Consider the following 18,101-nt stretch of genomic DNA (forward strand, 5'->3'; position numbering starts at 1 on the left):
AAATTCGACCAGGCGGCTTCCTCTTTCATTTCTGTCCCCCAATCCATATTCACCTACTATGTTTCCTTCTCTCCCTTTTCCTATACTCGAATTCCAGTCACCCATGACTATTAAATTTTCGTCTCCCTTCACAATCTTAATAATATCTTTTATTTCATCATACATTTCTTCAATTTCTTCGTCATCTGCAGAGCTAGTTGGCATATAAACTTGTACTACTGTAGTAGGTGTGGGCTTCGTATCTATCTTGGCCACAATAATGCGTTCACTATGCTGTTTGTAGTAGCTTGCCCGCATTCTTATTTTCCTATTCATTATTAAACCTACTCCTGCATTACCCCTATTTAATTTTGTGTTTATAACCCTGTAGTCACCTGACCAGAAGTCTTGTTCCTCCTGCCACCGAACTTCACTAATTCCCACTATATCTAACTTCAACCTATTAATTTCCCTTTTTAAATTTTCTAACCTACCTGCCCGATTAAGGGATCTGACATTCCACGCTCCGATCCGTAGAACGCCTGTTTTCTTTCTCCTGATAACGACATCCTCTTGGGTAGTCCCCGCCCGGAGATCCGAATGGGGGACTATTTTACCCCCGGAATATTTTACCCAAGAGGACGCCATCATCATGTAATCATACAGTAAAGCTGCATGCCCTCGGGAAAAATTATGGCTGTAGTTTCCCCTTGCTTTCAGCCGTTCGCAGTACCAGCACAGCAAGGCCGTTTTGGCTATTCTTACAAGGCCAGATCAGTCAATCATCCAGACTGTTGCCCTAGAAACTACTGAAAAGGCTACTGCCCCTCTTGAGGAACCACACGTTTGTCCGGCCTCTCAACAGATACCCCTCCGTTGTGGTTGCACCTACGGTACGGCTATCTGTATCGCTGAGACACGCAAGCCTCCCCACCAACGGCAAGGTCCATGGTTACATCGGAATTAAATACAAAAGGCACAATGCCGCCTTAAGTGCAAGAAGAGTGAGACTTCTTAGAGTCTGTGTTTTGATCCTTTCCTGTGAGACCGGTATTAGATTCCGATACACCACTGCAGGTTCAATGTATTCCTTGGACCTTCACATTGACGATGAAACACAGAAATCGCATCGGAATTAAATACAAGAAGCACAAAGCCGCCTTAAGTACAACAATAGAGATTCTTCTTACAGTCGGTGCTTTGAGCATTCCCTGTGAGACCAGTATTAGTTTCCGATACACCACTGCAGGTTCAATGTAATCTTTGGACATACACATTGACGATGAAACACTCAAATTACATCGGAATTACATACAAAAGGCACAATGCCGCCTTAAGTGCAAGAAGAGTGAGACTTCTTAGAGTCTGTGTTTTGATCCTTTCCTGTGAGACCAGTATTAGTTTCCGATACACCACTGCAGGTTCAATGTATTCCTTGGACCTTCACATTGGCGATGAAACACAGAAATCGCATCGGAATTAAATACAAAAGGCACAAAGCCGCCTTAAGTACAACAATAGAGATTCTTCTTAAAGTAGGTGCTTTTAGCATTCCCTGTGAGACCAGTATTAGTTTCCGATACACCACTGCAGGTTCAATGTATTCCTTGGAACTTCAAGTTGACGATGAAACACAGAAATCGCATCGGAATTAAATTCAAAAGGCAACAATGCCGCCTTAAGTACAAGAATAGAGAACCTTCTTACAGTCGGTGCTTTGAGCATTCACTGTGAGACCAGTATTAGTTTCCGATACACCACTGCAGGTTCAATGTATTCCTTGGACCTTCACATTGACGATGACACACAGAAATCACTTCGGAATTAAATACAAGAAGCACAATGCCGCGTAAAGTACAAGATCAGAGACTCTTCTACAGTCTGTGCCTTGAACACTCCCTGTGAGACCAGTATTAGTTTCCGATACACCACTGCAGGTTCAATGTATTCTTTGGACATACACATTGACGATGAAACACTCAAATTACATCGGAATTAAATACAAAAGGCACAATGCCGCCTTAAGTGCAAGAAGAGTGAGACTTCTTAGAGTCTGTGCGTTGATCCTTTCCTGTGAGAACAGTATTAGTTTCCGATACACCACTGCAGGTTCAATGTATTCCTTGGACCTTCACATTGACGATGAATCACCGAAATCGCATCGGAATTAAATACAAAAGGCAACAATGCCGCCATAAGTACAAGAATAGGGAATCTTCTTACAGTCGGTGCTATAAGCATTCACTGTGAGACCAGTATTAGTTTCCGATACACCACTGCAGGTTCAATGTATTCCTTGGACCTTCACATTGACTATGAAACATAGAACTCGCATCGGAATTAAATACAAAAGGCACAAGGCCGCCGTAAGTACAAGAATAGAGACTCTTCTTACAGTCGGTGCTTTGAGCATTCCCTGTGAGACCAGTATTAGTTTCCCATACACCACTGCAGGTTCAATGCATTCCTTGGACCTTCACGTTGACGATGAAACACGGAAATAGCATCGGAATTAAATACAAAAGGCACAAGGCCGCCGTAAGTACAAGAATAGAGACTCTTCTTACAGTCGGTGCTTTGAGCATTCCCTGTGAGACCAGTATTAGTTTCCGATACACCACTGCAGGTTCAATGTATTCCTTGGAACTTCAAGTTTACGATGAAACACAGAAATCGCATCGGAATTAAATACAAAAGGCAACAATGCCGCCTTAAGTACAAGAATAGAGAATCTTCTTACAGTCGGTGCTTTGAGCATTCACTGTGAGACCAGTATTAGTTTCCGATACACCACTGCAGGTTCAATGTATTCCTTGGACCTTCACATTGACGATGAAACACAGAAATCGCATCGGAATTAAATACAAGAAGCACAATGCAGCGTAAAGTACAAGATCAGAGACTCTTCTACAGTCTGTGCCTTGAACACTCCCTGTGAGACCAGTACTAGTTTCCGATACACCACTGAAGGTTCAATGTATTCTTTGGACATACACATTGACGATGAAACACTCAAGTTACATCGGAATTAAATACAAAAGGCACAATGCCGCCTTAAGTGCAAGAAGAGTGAGACTTCTTAGAGTCTGTGCTTTGATCCTTTCCTGTGAGACCAGTATTAGTTTCCTATACACCACTGCAGGTTCAATGTATTCCTTGGACCTTCACATTGACGATGAAACACAGAAATCGCATCGGAATTAAATGCAAAAGGCACAAAGCCGCCTTAAGTACACCAATAGAGATTCTTCTTACAGTAGGTGCTTTGAGCATTCCCTGTGAGACCAGTATTAGTATCCGATACACCACTGCAGGTTCAATGTACTCCTTGGAACTTCAAGTCGACGATGAAACACAGAAATGGCATCGGAATTAAACACAAAAGGCAACAATGCCGCCTTAAGTACAAAAATAGAGAATCTTCTTACAGTCGGTGCTTTGAGCATTCACTGTGAGACCAGTATAAGTTTCCGATACACCACTGCAGGTTCAATGTATTCCTTGGACCTTCACATTGACGATGAAACACAGAAATCGCATCGGAATTAAATACAAGAAGCACAATGCCGCGTAATGTACAAGATCAGAGACTCTTCTACAGTCTGTGCCTTGAACACTCCCTGTGAGACCAGTATTAGTTTCCGTTACACCACTGCAGGTTCAAAGTATTCGTTGGACCTTCACATTGACTATGAAACACAGAAATCGCATCGGAATTAAATATAAAAGGCACAAGGCCGCCTTCATTACAAGAATAGAGACTCTTCTTATATTCGGTGCTTTGAGCATTGCCTGTGAGACCAGTATCAGTTTCCGATACACCACTGCAGGTTCAAAGTATTCCTTGGACCTTCACAGTGACTATGAAACACAGAAATCGCCTCGGAATTAAATACAAAGGGCACAATGCCGCCTTAAGTACAAGAATAGAGACTCTTCTTACAGTCGGTGCTTTGAGCATTCCCTGTGAGACCAGTATTAGTTTCCGATACACCGCTGCAGATTCAATATATTCCTGGGACATACACAATGACGATGAAACACTGAAATTACATCGGAATTAAATACAAAAGACACCATGCCGCCTTAATGCAAGAAGAGTGAGACTTCTTAGAGTCCATACTTTGATCCTTTCCTGCGAGACCAGTATTAGTTTCCGAGACACCACTGCAGATTCAATGTATTCCTTGGACCTTCACATTGACGATGAAACCCAGAAATCGCATCGGAATTAAATATAAAAGGCACAATGCCGCCTTAAGTACAAGAAAAGAGACAATTCTTACAGTCGGTGCTTTGAGCATTCCCTCTGAGAGCAGTATTAGTTTCCGATAAACCACTTAAGGTTCAAGGTATTCCTTGGACCTTCACATTGACTATGAAACACAGAAATCGCATCGGAATTAAATACAAAAGGCACAAGGCCGCCTTAAGTACAAGAATAGAGACTCTTCTTACAGTCGGTGCTTTGAGCATTCCCTGTGAGACCAGTATTAGTTTCCGATACACCACTGCAGGTTCAAAGTATTCCTTGGACCTTCACAGTGACTATGAAACATAGAAATCGCATCGGAATTAAATACAAAGGGCACAATGCCGCCTTAAGTACAAGAATAGAGACACTTCTTACAGTCGGTGCTTTGAGCATTCCCTCTGAGAGCAGTATTAGTTTCCGATACACCACTGCAGGTTCAGAGAATTCCTTGGACCTTCACATTGACTATGAAACACAAAAATCGCAACGGAATTAAATACAAAAGACACAAGGCCGCCTTAATTACAAGAATAGGGACTCTTCTTACATTCGGTGCTTTGAGCATTCCCTGTGAGACCAGTATTAGTTTCCGATACACCACTGCAGGTTCAAAGTATTCCTTGGACCTTCACAGTGACTATGAAACATAGAAATCGCATCGGAATTAAATACAAAGGGCACAATGCCGCCTTAAGTACAAGAATAGAGACACTTCTTACAGTTGGTGCTTTGAGCATTCCCTCTGAGAGCAGTATTAGTTTCCGATACACCACTGCAGGTTCAATGTATTCCTTGGTCTTTCACATTGACGATGAAGCACAGAAATCGCATCGGAATTAAATACAAGAATCACAATGCCGCGTAAAGTACAAGATCAGAGGCTCTTCTACAGTGTGTGCCTTGAGCACTCCCTGTGAGACCAGTATTAGTTTCCGATACACCACTGCAGGTTCAAAGTATTCCTAGGACATACACATTGACGATGAAACACTGAAATTACATCGAAATTAAATACAAAAGGCACAATGCCGCCTTAAGTGCAAGAAGAGTGAGACTTCTTAGAGCCTCTGCTTTGATCCTTTCATGTGAGACCAGTATTAGTTTCCGATTCACCACTGTAGGTTCAATGTATTCCTTGGAGATACACATTGACGATGAAACACTGATGTTTGTTGTGTTGTTGTGGTTTTCAGTCCAGAGACTGGTTTGATGCAGCTCTCCATGCTACTCTATCCTGTGCAAGCTTTTTCATCTCCCAGTACCTACTGCAACCTACATCCTTCTGAATCTGCTTAGTGTATTCATCTCTTGGTCGCCCTCTACGATTTTTACCCTCCACGCTGCCCTCCAATACTAAATTGGTGATCCCTTGATGCCTCAGGACATGTCCTACCAACCGATCCCTTCTTCTGGTCAAGTTGTGCCACAAACTTCTCTTCTCCCCAATCCTATTCAATACTTCCTCATTAGTTATGTGATCTACCCATCTAATCTTCAGCATTCTTCTGTAGCACCACATTTCGAAAGCTTCTATTCTCTTCTTGTCCAAACTATTTATCGTCCATGTTTCACTTCCATACATGGCTACACTCCATACGAATACTTTCAGAAATGACTTCCTGACACTTAAATCTATACTGGATGTTAACAAATTTCTCTTCTTCAGAAACGCTTTCCTTGCCATTGCCAGCCTACATTTTATATCCTCTCTACTTCGACCATCATCAGTTATTTTGCTCCCCAAATAGCAAAACTCCTTTACTACTTTAAGTGCCTCATTTCCTAATCTAATTCCCTCAGCATCACCCAACTTAATTAGACTACATTCCATTATCCTTGTTTTGCTTTTGTTGATGTTCATCTTATATCCTCCTTTCAAGACACTGTCCATTCCATTCAACTGCTCTTCCAAGTCCTTTGCTGTCTCTGACAGAATTACAATGTCATCGGCAAACCTCAAAGTTTTTATTTCTTCTCCATGAATTTTAATACCTACTCCGAATTTTTCTTTTGTTTCCTTTACTGCTTGATCAATATACAGATTGAACAACATCGGGGAGAGGCTACAACCCTGTCTTACTCCCTTCCCAACCACTGCTTCCCTTTCATGTCCCTCGACTCTTATAACTGCCATCTGGTTTCTGTACAAATTGTAAATAGCCTTTCGCTCCCTGTATTTTACCCCTGCCACCTTCAGAATTTGAAAGAGAGTATTCCAGTCAACATTGTCAAAAGCTTTCTCTAAGTCTACAAATGCTAGAAACGTAAGTTTGCCTTTCCTTAATCTTTCTTCTAAGATAAGTCGTAAGGTCAGTATTGCCTCACGTGTTCCAGTGTTTCTACGGAATCCAAACTGATCTTCCCCGAGGTTGGCTTCTACTAGTTTTTCCATTCGTCTGTAAAGAATTCGTGTTAGTATTTTGCAGCTGTGACTTATTAAGCTGATAGTTCGGTAATTTTCACATCTGTCAACACCCGCTTTTTTTGGGATTGCAATTATTATATTCTTCTTGAAGTCTGAGGGTATTTCGCCTGTTTCATACATCTTGCTCACCAGATGGTAGAGTTTTGTCAGGACTGGCTCTCCCACGGCCGTCAGTAGTTCCAATGGAATATTGTCTACTCCGGGGGCCTTGTTTCGACTCAGGTCTTTCAGTGCTCTGTCAAACTCTTCACGCAGTATCATATCTCCCATTTTATCTTCATCTACATCCTCTTCCATTTCCATAATATTGTCTTCAAGTACATCGCCCTTGTATAGACCCTCTATATACTCCTTCCACCTTTCTGGTTTCCCTTCTTTGCTTAGAACTGGGTTTCCGTCTGAGCTCTTGATATTCATACAAGTCGTTCTCTTATCTCCAAAGGTGTCTTTAATTTTCCTGTAGGCGGTATCTATCTTACCCCTAGTGAGATAGGCCTCTACATCCTTACATTTGTCCTCTAGCCATCCCTGCTTAGCCATTTTGCACTTCCTGTCGAACTCATTTTTGAGACGTTTGTATTCCTATTTGCCTGTTTCACTTACTGCATTTTTATATTTTCTCCTTTCATCAATTACATTCAATATTTCTTCTGTTACCCAAGGATTTCTACTAGCCCTCGTCTTTTTACCTACTTGATCCTCTGCTGCCTTCACTACTTTATCCCTCAAAGCTACCCATTCTTCATCTACTGTATTTATTTCCCCCATTCCTGTCAATTGCTCCCTTATGCTCTCTCTGAATCTCTGTACAACCTCTGGTTCTTTTAGTTTATCCAGGTCCCATCTCCTTAAATTCCCACCTTTTTGCAGTTTCTTCAGTTTTAATCTACAGGTCATAACCAATAGAATGTAATCAGAATCCACATCTGCCCCTGGAAATGTCTTACAATTTAAAACCTGGTTCCTAAATCTCTGTCTTACCATTATATAATCTATTTGATACCTTTTAGTATCTCCAGGGTTCTTCCATGTATACAACCTTCTTTCATGATTCTTAAACCAAGTGTTAGTTATGATTATGTTGTGCTCTGTGCAAAATTCGACCAGGCGGCTTCCTCTTTCATTTCTGTCCCCCAATCCATATTCACCTACTATGTTTCCTTCTCTCCCTTTTCCTACACTCGAATTCCAGTCACCCATGACTATTAAATTTTCGTCTCCCTTCACAATCTGAATAATTTCTTTTTTATCATCATACATTTCTTCAATTTCTTCGTCATCTGCAGAGCTAGTTGGCATATAAACTTGTACTACTGTAGTAGGTGTGGGCTTCGTATCTATCTTGGCCACAATAATGCGTTCACTATTCTGTTTGTAGTAGCTTACCCGCATTCCTATTTTCCCATTCATTATTAAACCTACTCCTGCATTACCCCTATTTAATTTTGTGTTTATAACCCTGTAGTCACCTGACCAGAAGTCTTGTTCCTCCTGCCACCGAACTTCACTAATTCCCACTATATCTAACTTCAACCTATCCATTTCCCTTTTTAAATTTTCTAACCTACCTGCCCGATTAAGGGATCTGACATTCCATGCTCCGATCCGTAGAACGCCAGTTTTCTTTCTCCTGATAACGACATCCTCTTGGGTAGTCCCCGCCCGGAGATCCGAATGGGGGACTATTTTACCTCCGGAATATTTTACCCAAGAGGACGCCATCATCATGTAATCATACAGTAAAGCTGCATGCCCTCGGGAAAAATTACGGCTGTAGTTTCCCCTTGCTTTCAGCCGTTCGCAGTACCAGCACAGCAAGGCCGTTTTGGCTATTCTTACAAGGCCAGATCAGTCAATCATCCAGACTGTTGCCCTAGAAACTACTGAAAAGGCTACTGCCCCTCTTGAGGAACCACACGTTTGTCCGGCCTCTCAACAGATACCCCTCCATTGTGGTTGCACCTACGGTACGGCTATCTGTATCGCTGAGACACGCAAGCCTCCCCACCAACGGCAAGATCCATGGTTACATCGGAATTAAATACAAAAGGCACAATGCCGCTTTAAGTGCAAGAAGAGTGAGACTTCTTAGAGTCTGTGCTTTGATCCTTTCCTGTGAGACCGGTATTAGATTCCGACACACCACTGCAGGTTCAATGTATTCCTTGGACCTTCGCATTGACGATGAAACACAGAAATCGCATCGGAATTAAATACAAGAAGCACAAAGCCGCCTTAAGTACAACAATAGAGATTCTTCTTACAGTCGGTGCTTTGAGCATTCCCTGTGAGACCAGTATTAGTATCCGATACACCACTGCAGGTTCAATGTATTCCTTGGAACTTCAAGTTGACGATGAAACACAGAAATCGCATCGGAATTAAATACAAAAGGCAACAATGCCGCCTTAAGTACAAGAATAGAGGATCTTCTTACAGTCGGTGCTTTAAGCATTCACTGTGAGACCAGTATTAGTTTCCGATACACCACTGCAGGTTCAATGTATTCCTTGGACCTTCACATTGACGATGAAACACAGAAATCGTATCGGAATTAAATACAAGAAGCACAATGCCGCGTAAAGTACAACATCAGACACTCTTCTACAGCCTGTGCCTTGAACACTCCCTGTGAGACCAGTACTAGTTTCCGATACACCACTGCAGGTTCAATGTATTCTTTGGACATACACATTGACGATGAAACACTCAAATTACATCGGAATTAAATACAAAAGGCACAATGCCGCCTTAAGTGCAAGAAGAGTGAGACTTCTTAGAGTCTGTGCTTTGATCCTTTCGTGTGGGACCAGTATTAGTTTCCGATGCACCACTGCAGGTTCAATGTATTCCTTGGACCTTCACATTGACGATGAAACACAGAAATCGCATCGGAATTAAATACAAAAGGCAAAAATCCGTCATAAGTACAACAATAGAGATTCTTCCTACAGTAGGTGCTTTGAGCATTCCCTGTGAGACCAGTATTGGTTTCCGATACACCACTGCAGGTTTAATGTATTCCTTGGAACTTCAAGTTGACGATGAAACACAGAAATCGCATCGGAATTAAATACAAAAGGCAACAAAGCCGCCTTAAGTACAAGAATAGAGAATCTTCTTACAGTCGGTGTTTTGAGCATTCACTGTGAGACCAGTATTAGTTTCCGATACACCACTGCAGTTTCAATGGTTTCCTTTGACCTTCACATTGACGATGAAACACAGAAATCGCATCGGAATTAAATACAAGAAGCACAATGCCGCGTAAAGTACAAGATCAGAGACTCTTCTACAGGCTGTGCCTTGAACAGTCACTGTGAGACCAGTATTAGTTTCCGATACACCACTGCAGGTTCAATGTATTCTTTGGACATACACATTGACTATGAAACACTCAAATTACATCGGAATTAAATACAAAAGGCACAATGCCGCCTTAAGTGCAAGAAGAGTGAGACTTCTTAGAGTCTGTGCTTTGATCCTTTCCTGTGAGACCAGTATTAGTTTCCGATACACCACTGCAGGTTCAATGTATTCCTTGGACCTTCAAATTGACGATGAATCACAGAAATCGCATCGGAATTAAATACAAAAGGCACAAAGCCGCCTTACGTACAACAATAGAGATTCTTCTTACAGTCGGTGCTTTGAGCATTCCCTGTGAGACCAGTATTAGTTTCCGATACACCACTGCAGGTTCAATGTATTCCTTGGAACTTCAAGTTGACGATGAAACACAGAAATCGCATCGGAATTAAATACAAAAGGCAACAATGCCGCCTTAAGTACAAGAATGGGGAATCTTCTTACAGTCGGTGCTTTGAGCATTCACTGTGAGACCAGTATTAGTTTCCGATACACCACTGCAGGTTCAATGTATTCCTTGGACCTTCACATTGACGATGAAACACAGAAATTACATCGGAATTAAATACAAAAGACAGAATGCCGCCTTAATGCAAGAAGAGTGAGACTTCTTAGAGTCCATTCTTTGTTCCTTTCCTGTGAGACCAGTATTAGTTTCCGATACACCACTGCAGGTTCAATGTATTCCTTGGACCTTCACATTGAGGATGAGACACAGATATCTCATCGGATTTAAATACAAATGGCACAATGCCGCCTTAATTACAAGTATAGAGACTGTTCTTACAGTCGCTGCTTTGAGGATTCCCTGTGAGACCAGTATTAGTTTCCGACACACCACTGCAGTTTCAGTGTATTCCTTGGACCTTCACGTTGACGATGAAACACAGAAATCGCATCGGAATTAAATACAAAAGGCACAATTCCGCCTTAAGTACAAGAATAGAGACACTTCTTACAGTCGGTGATTTGAGCATTCCCTCTGAGAGCAGTATTAGTTTCCGATACACCACTGCAGGTTCAAGGTATTCCTTGGACCTTCACATTGACTATGAAACATAGAACTCGCATCGGAATTAAATACAAAAGGCAAAAGGCCGCCTTAAGTACAAGAACAGAGACTCTTCTAACAGTCGGTGCTTTGAGCATTCCCTGTGAGGCCAGTATTAGTTACCCATACACCACTGCAGGTTCGAAGTATTTCTTGGACATTAACATTGACTATGAAACACAGAAATCGCATCGGAATTAAATGCAAATGGCACAATGCCGCCTTAAGTAGAAGAATAGAGACTCTTCTTACCGTCGGTGGTTTGAGCATTCCCTGTGAGACCAGTATTAGTTTCCGATACACCACTACAGTTTCAATATATCCCTTGGACCTTCACATTGACGATGAAACACGGAAATAGCATCGGAATTAAATACAAAAGGCAGAAGGACGCCGTAAGTACAAGAATAGAGATTCTTCTTACAGTCGGTGCTTTGAGCATTCCCTGTGAGACCAGTATTAGTTTCCGAAATACCACTGCAGGTTCAAAGTATTCCTTGGACCTTCACATTGACTATGAAACTCAGAAATCGCATCGGAATTAAATGCAAAAGGCACAATGCCGCCTTAAGTACAAGAATAGAGACTCTTCTCACAGTCGGTGTTTTGAGCATTCCCTGTGAGACCAGTATTAGTTTCCGATACACCACTGCAGGTTCAATGTATTCCTTGGACCTTCACATTTACGATGAAACACAGAAATCGCATCGGAATTAAATACACGAAGCACAATGCCGCGTAAAGTACAAGATCAGAGACTCTTCTACAGTCTGTGCCTTGAACACTCCCTGTGAGACCAGTACTAAATTCCGATACACCACTGCAGATTCAATGTATTCTTTGGACCTACACATTGACGATGAAACACTCAAGTTACATGGGAATTAAATACAAAAGGCACAAATCCGCCTTAAGTACAACAATAGAGATTCTTCTTACAGTAGGTGCTTTGAGCATTCCCTTTGAGACCAGTATTAGTTTCCGATACACCACTGCAAGTTCAATGTTTTCCTTGGAACTTCAAGTTGACGATGAAACACAGAAATCGCATCGGAATTAAATACAAAAGGCAACAATGCCGCCTTAAGTACAAGAACAGAGTATCTTCTTACAGTCGGTGCTTTGAGCATTCACTGTGAAACCAGTATTAGTTTCCGATACACCACTGCAGGTTCAATGTATTCCTTGGACCTTCACATTGACAATGAAACACAGAAATCGCATCGGAATTAAATACAAGAAGCACAATGCCGCGTAAAGTACAAGATCAGAGACTCTTCTACAGTCTGTGCCTTGAACACTCCCTGTGAGACCAGTATTAGTTTCCGATACACCACTGCAGGTTCAATGTATTCCTTGGACATACTCATTGACGGTGAAATACTGAAATTACATCGGAATTAAATACAAAAGGCACAATGCCGCCTTAAGTGCTAGAGGAGTGAGACTTCTTAGTGTCTGTGCTTGATCCTTTCTTGTGAGACCAGTATTAGTTTCCGATACACCACTGCAGGTTCAATGTATTCCTTGGACCATCACATTGACGATGAAACACAGAAATCGCATCGGAATTAAATACAAAAGGAACAATGCTGCCATAATTACAAGAATAGAGACTCTTCTTACAGTCGGTTCTTTGAGCATTCCCTGTGAGACCAGTATTAGTTTCCGATACACCGCTGCAGGTTCAATGTATTCCTTGGACATACACAAGGACGATGAAACACTGAAATTACATCGGAATTAAATACAAAAGACACAATGCCGCCATAATGCAAGAAGAGTGAGACTTCTTAGAGTCCATTCTTTGAACCTTTCCTGTGAGACCAGTATTAGTTTCCAATACACCACTGCAGGTTCAATGTATTCCTTGGACCTTCACATTGACGATGAATCCCAGAATTCGCATCGGATTTAAATATAAAAGGCACAATGCCGCCTTAATTACAAGAATAGAGACTCATCTAACAGTCGGTGCTTTGAGCATTCCCTCTGAGAGCGGTATTAGTTTCCGATCCACATCTGCAGGTACAAGGTATTCCTTGGACCTTCACATTGACTATGAGACACAGAAATCGCATGGGAATTAAATACAAAAGGAACAAGGCCGCCTTAAGTACAAGAATAGAGACTCTTCTTACAGTTGGTGCTTTGAGCATTCCCTGTGAGACCAGTATTAGTTTCCGGTACACCACTGCAGGTACAAAGTATTCCGTGCACCTTCACATTGACTATGAATCACAGAAATCGCATCGGAATTAAATACAAAGGGCACAATGCCGCCTTAATTACAAGAATAGAGACACTTCTTACCGTCGATGCTTTGAGCTTTCCCTCTGAGAGCAGTATTAGTTTCCGATACACCACTGCAGGTTCAAAGTATTCCTTGGACCTTCACATTGACCATGAAACACAGAAATCGCATCGGAATTAAATACAAGAAGCACAATGCCGCCTAAAGTACATGATCAGAGACTCTTCTACAGTCTGTGCCTTGAACACTCCCTGTGTGACCAGTATTAGTTTCCGATGCACCACTGTGGGTTCAATGTATTCCTTGGACATACACATTGACGATGAAATACTGAAAATACATCGGAATTAAATACAAAAGGCACAATGCCGCCTTAAGTGCTAGAAGAGTGAGACTTCTTAGAGTCTTTTCCTTGATCCTTTCCTGTGAGACCAGGATTAGTTTCCGATACACCACTGCAGGTTCAATGTATTCCTTGGACCTTCACATTGACGATGAAATACAGAAATCGCATCGGAACTAAATACAAAAGGCACAATGCCGTCTTAATTACAAGAATAGAGACTCTTCTTACAGTCGGTGCTTTGAGCATTCCCTGTGAGGCCAGTAATAGTTTCCGATACACCATTGCATGTTCAAGGTATTCCTTGGACCTTCACATTCACTATGAAACACAGAAATCGCATCGGAATTAAATACAAAAGGCACAATGCCGCCTTAAGTACAAGAATAGAGGCTCTTCTTACAGCCGGTGCTTTGAGCTTTCCCTGTGAGACCAGTATTAGATTCCGATACACCACTGCAGGTTCAAAGTATTCCTTGGACCTTCACATTGACTACGAAACACAGAAATCGCATCGGAATTAAATGCAAAAGGCACAAAGCCGCCTTAAGTACAAGAATAGAAACTCTTCTTACAGTCGGTGTTTGTACATATCCTGTGAGACCAGTATTAGTTTCCGATACACCACTGCGGTTTCAATGTATTCCTTGGACCTTCACATTGACGATGAAACACAGAAATCGCATCGGAATTAATTACAAAAGGCACAATGCCGCTTTAAGTACAAGAATAGAGACTCATCTTACAGTCGGTGCTTTGAGCATTCCCTGTGAGACCAGTATTAGTTTCCGATACACCACTGCAGGTTCAATGTATTCCTTGGACGTACACATTGACGATGAAATACTCAAATTACATCGGAATTAGATACAAAAGGCACAATGCCGCCTTAAGTGCTAGAGGAGTGAGGCTTCTTAGTGTCTGTGCCTTGATCGTTTTCTGTGAGACCAGTATTAGTTTCCGATACGCCACTGCAGGTTCAATCTATTCCTTGGACCTTCACATTGACGATGAAACACAAAAATCGCATCGGAACTAAATACAAAAGGCACAATGCCGCCTTAATTTCATGAATAGAGACTCTTCTTACAGTCCGTGCTTGAGCATTCCCTGTGAGACCAGTAATAGTTTCCGATACACCACTGCAGGTTCAAAGTATTCCTTGTACCATCACATTGACTATGAAACACAGAAATCGCATCGCAATTAAATGCAAAAAGCAGAATGCCGCCTTAAGTACAAGAATAGAGACACTTCTTACAGTCGGAGCTTTGAGCATTCCCTCTGAGAGCAGTATTAGTTTCCGATACACCACTGCAGGTTCAATGAATTCCTTGGACCTTCACATTGACGATGAAACTCAGAAATCACATCGGAATTAAATACAAAAGGCAGAATGCCGCCTTAAGTACAAGAATAGAGCCTCTTCTTACAGTCGGTGCTTTGAGCGTTCCCTGTGAGACCAGTATTAGTTTCCGATACACCACTGCAATTTCAATGTATTCCTTGGACATACACATTGACGATGAAACACTGAAATTACATCGGAATTAAATACAAAAGGCACAATGCCGCCTTAAGTGCAAGAAGAGTGAGACTTCTTAGAGTCTGTGCCTTGATCCATTCCTGTGCGACCAGTACTAGTTTCCGATACACCACTGCAGGTTCAATGTATTCCTTGGACATACACAATGACGATGAAACACTGAAATTACATCGGAATTAAATACAAAAGACAGAATGCCGTCTTAATGCAAGAAGAGTAAGACTTCTTAGAGTCCATTCTTTGATCCTTTCCTGTGAGACCAGTATTAGTTTCCGATACACCACTGCAGGATCAATGTATTCCTTGGACCTTCACATTGAAGATGAAACACAGAAATCGCATCGGAATTAAATACAAAAGGCACAATGCCGCCTTAATTACAAGAATAGAGACTCTTCTTACAGTTGGTGCTTTGAGTATTCCCTGTGAGACCAGTATTAGTTTCCGATACACCACTGCAGGTTCAAAGTATTCCTTGGACCTTCACATTGACTATGAAATACAGAAATCGCAACGGATTTAAATACAAAAGGCACAATGCCGGCTTATGTACAAGAATAGAGACTCTTCTTACAGTTCGTGCTTTGAGCATTCCCTGTGAGACCAGTATTAGTTTCCGATACACCGCTGCAGGTTCAATGTATTCCTTTGACTTTCACATTGACGATGAAACACAGAAATCGCATCGGAATTAAATACAAAAGGCACAATGCCGCCTTAAGTACAAGAATAGAGACTCTTCTTACAGTCGGTGCTTTGAGCATTCCCTGTGAGACCAGTATTAGTTTCCGATACACCGCTGCAGGTTCAATATATTCCTTGGACATACACAATGACGATGAAACACTGAAATTACATCGGAATTAAATACAAAAGACAGAATGCCGTCTTAATGCAAGAAGAGTAAGACTTCTTAGAGTCCATTCTTTGATCCTTTCCTGTGAGACCAGTATTTGTTTCCGATACACCACTGCAGGATCAATGTATTCCTTGGACCTTCACATTGTAGATGAAACACAGAAATCGCATCGGAATTAAATACAAAAGGCACAATGCCGCCTTAATTACAAGAATACAGACTCTTCTTACAGTTGGTGCTTTGAGCAATCCCTGTGAGACCAGTATTAGTTTCCGATACACCACTGCAGGTTCAAAGTATTCCTTGGACCTTCACATTGACTATGAAATACAGAAATCGCAACGGATTTAAATACAATAGGCACAATGCCGGCTTAAGTACAAGAATAGAGACTCTTCTTACAGTTCGTGCTTTGAGCATTCCCTGTGAGGCCAGTATTAGTTTCCGATACACCGCTGCAGGTTCAATGTATTCCTTTGACTTTCACATTGACGATGAAACACAGAAATCGCATCGGAATTAAATACAAAAGGCACAATGCCGCCTTAAGTACAAGAATAGAGACTCTTCTTACAGTCGGTGCTTTGAGCATTCCCTGTGAGACCAGTATTAGTTTCCGATACACCACTGCAGGTTCAATGTATTCCTTGTCATACACATTGACGATGAAACACTGAAATCACATCGGAATTAAATACAAAAGGCACAATGCCGCCTTAAGTACATGAATAGAGACTCTTCCTACAGTCGGTGCTTTGAGCATTCCCTGTGAGACCAGTATTAGTTTCCGATACACCACTGTAGGTTCAATGTATTCCTTGGACATACACGTTGACGATGAAATACTGAAATTACATCGGAATTAAATACAAAAGGCACAATGCCGCCTTAAGTGCTAGAAGAGTGAGACTTCTTAGAGTCTGTTCCTTGATCCTTTCCTGTTAGACCAGTATTAGTTTCCGATACACCACTGCAGGTTCAATGTATTCCTTGGACCTTCACATTGACGATGAAACACGGAAATCGCATCGGAACTAAATACAAAAGGCACAATGCCGCCTTAATTACAAGAATAGAGACTCTTCTTACAGTCGGTGCATTGAGCATTCCCTGTGATGCCAGTAATAGTTTCCGATACACCACTGCAGGTTCAATGTATTCCTTGGACCTTCACATTGACGATGAAACACAGAAATCGCATCGGAATTAAATACAAAAGGCACAATGCCGCCTTAAGTACAAGAATAGAGACACTTCTTACAGTCGGTGATTTGAGCATTCCCTCTGAGAGCAGTATTACTTTCCGATACACCACTGCACATTCAATGTATTCCTTAGACCTTCACATTGACGATGAAACACAGAAATCTCACCGGAATTAAATATAAAATGCACAATGCCGCCTAAAGTACAAGAATTGAGACACTGTTTACAGTTGGTGCTTTGAGCATTCCCTGTGAGACCAGTTTTAGTTTTCAATACACCACTGCAGGTTCAATGTATTCTTTGGACATACACATTGACGATGAAACTCTGAGATTACATCGGAATTAAATACAAAAGGCACAATGCTGTCTGAAGTACAAGAATAGGGACTCTTCTTACAGTCGGTGCTTTGAACATTCCCTGTGCGACCTGTATTTGTTTCCGATACACCACTGCAGGATCAATGTATTACTTGGACCTTCACATTGACGATGAAACACAAAAATCGCATCGGAATTAAATACAAAAGGCACAATGCCGTCTTAAGAACAAGAATAGAGACTCTTCTTGCAGTCGGTGCTTTGAGCATTCCCTGTGAGACCAGTATCAGCTTCCGATACACCACTACAGATTCAATGTATTCCTTGGACCTTCTCATTGACGATGAAACACAGAAATCGCATCGGAATTAAATACAAAAGGCACAATGCCGCCTTAAGTACAAGAATAGAGACTCTTCTTACAGTCGGTGCTTTGAGCATTCCCTGTGAGACCAGTATTAGTTTCCGATACACCACTGCAGGTTCAATGTATT

This window comes from Schistocerca serialis, chromosome 9 (assembly GCF_023864345.2).
Source record: "Schistocerca serialis cubense isolate TAMUIC-IGC-003099 chromosome 9, iqSchSeri2.2, whole genome shotgun sequence".
Taxonomy (NCBI): Eukaryota; Metazoa; Arthropoda; class Insecta; order Orthoptera; family Acrididae; genus Schistocerca; species Schistocerca serialis.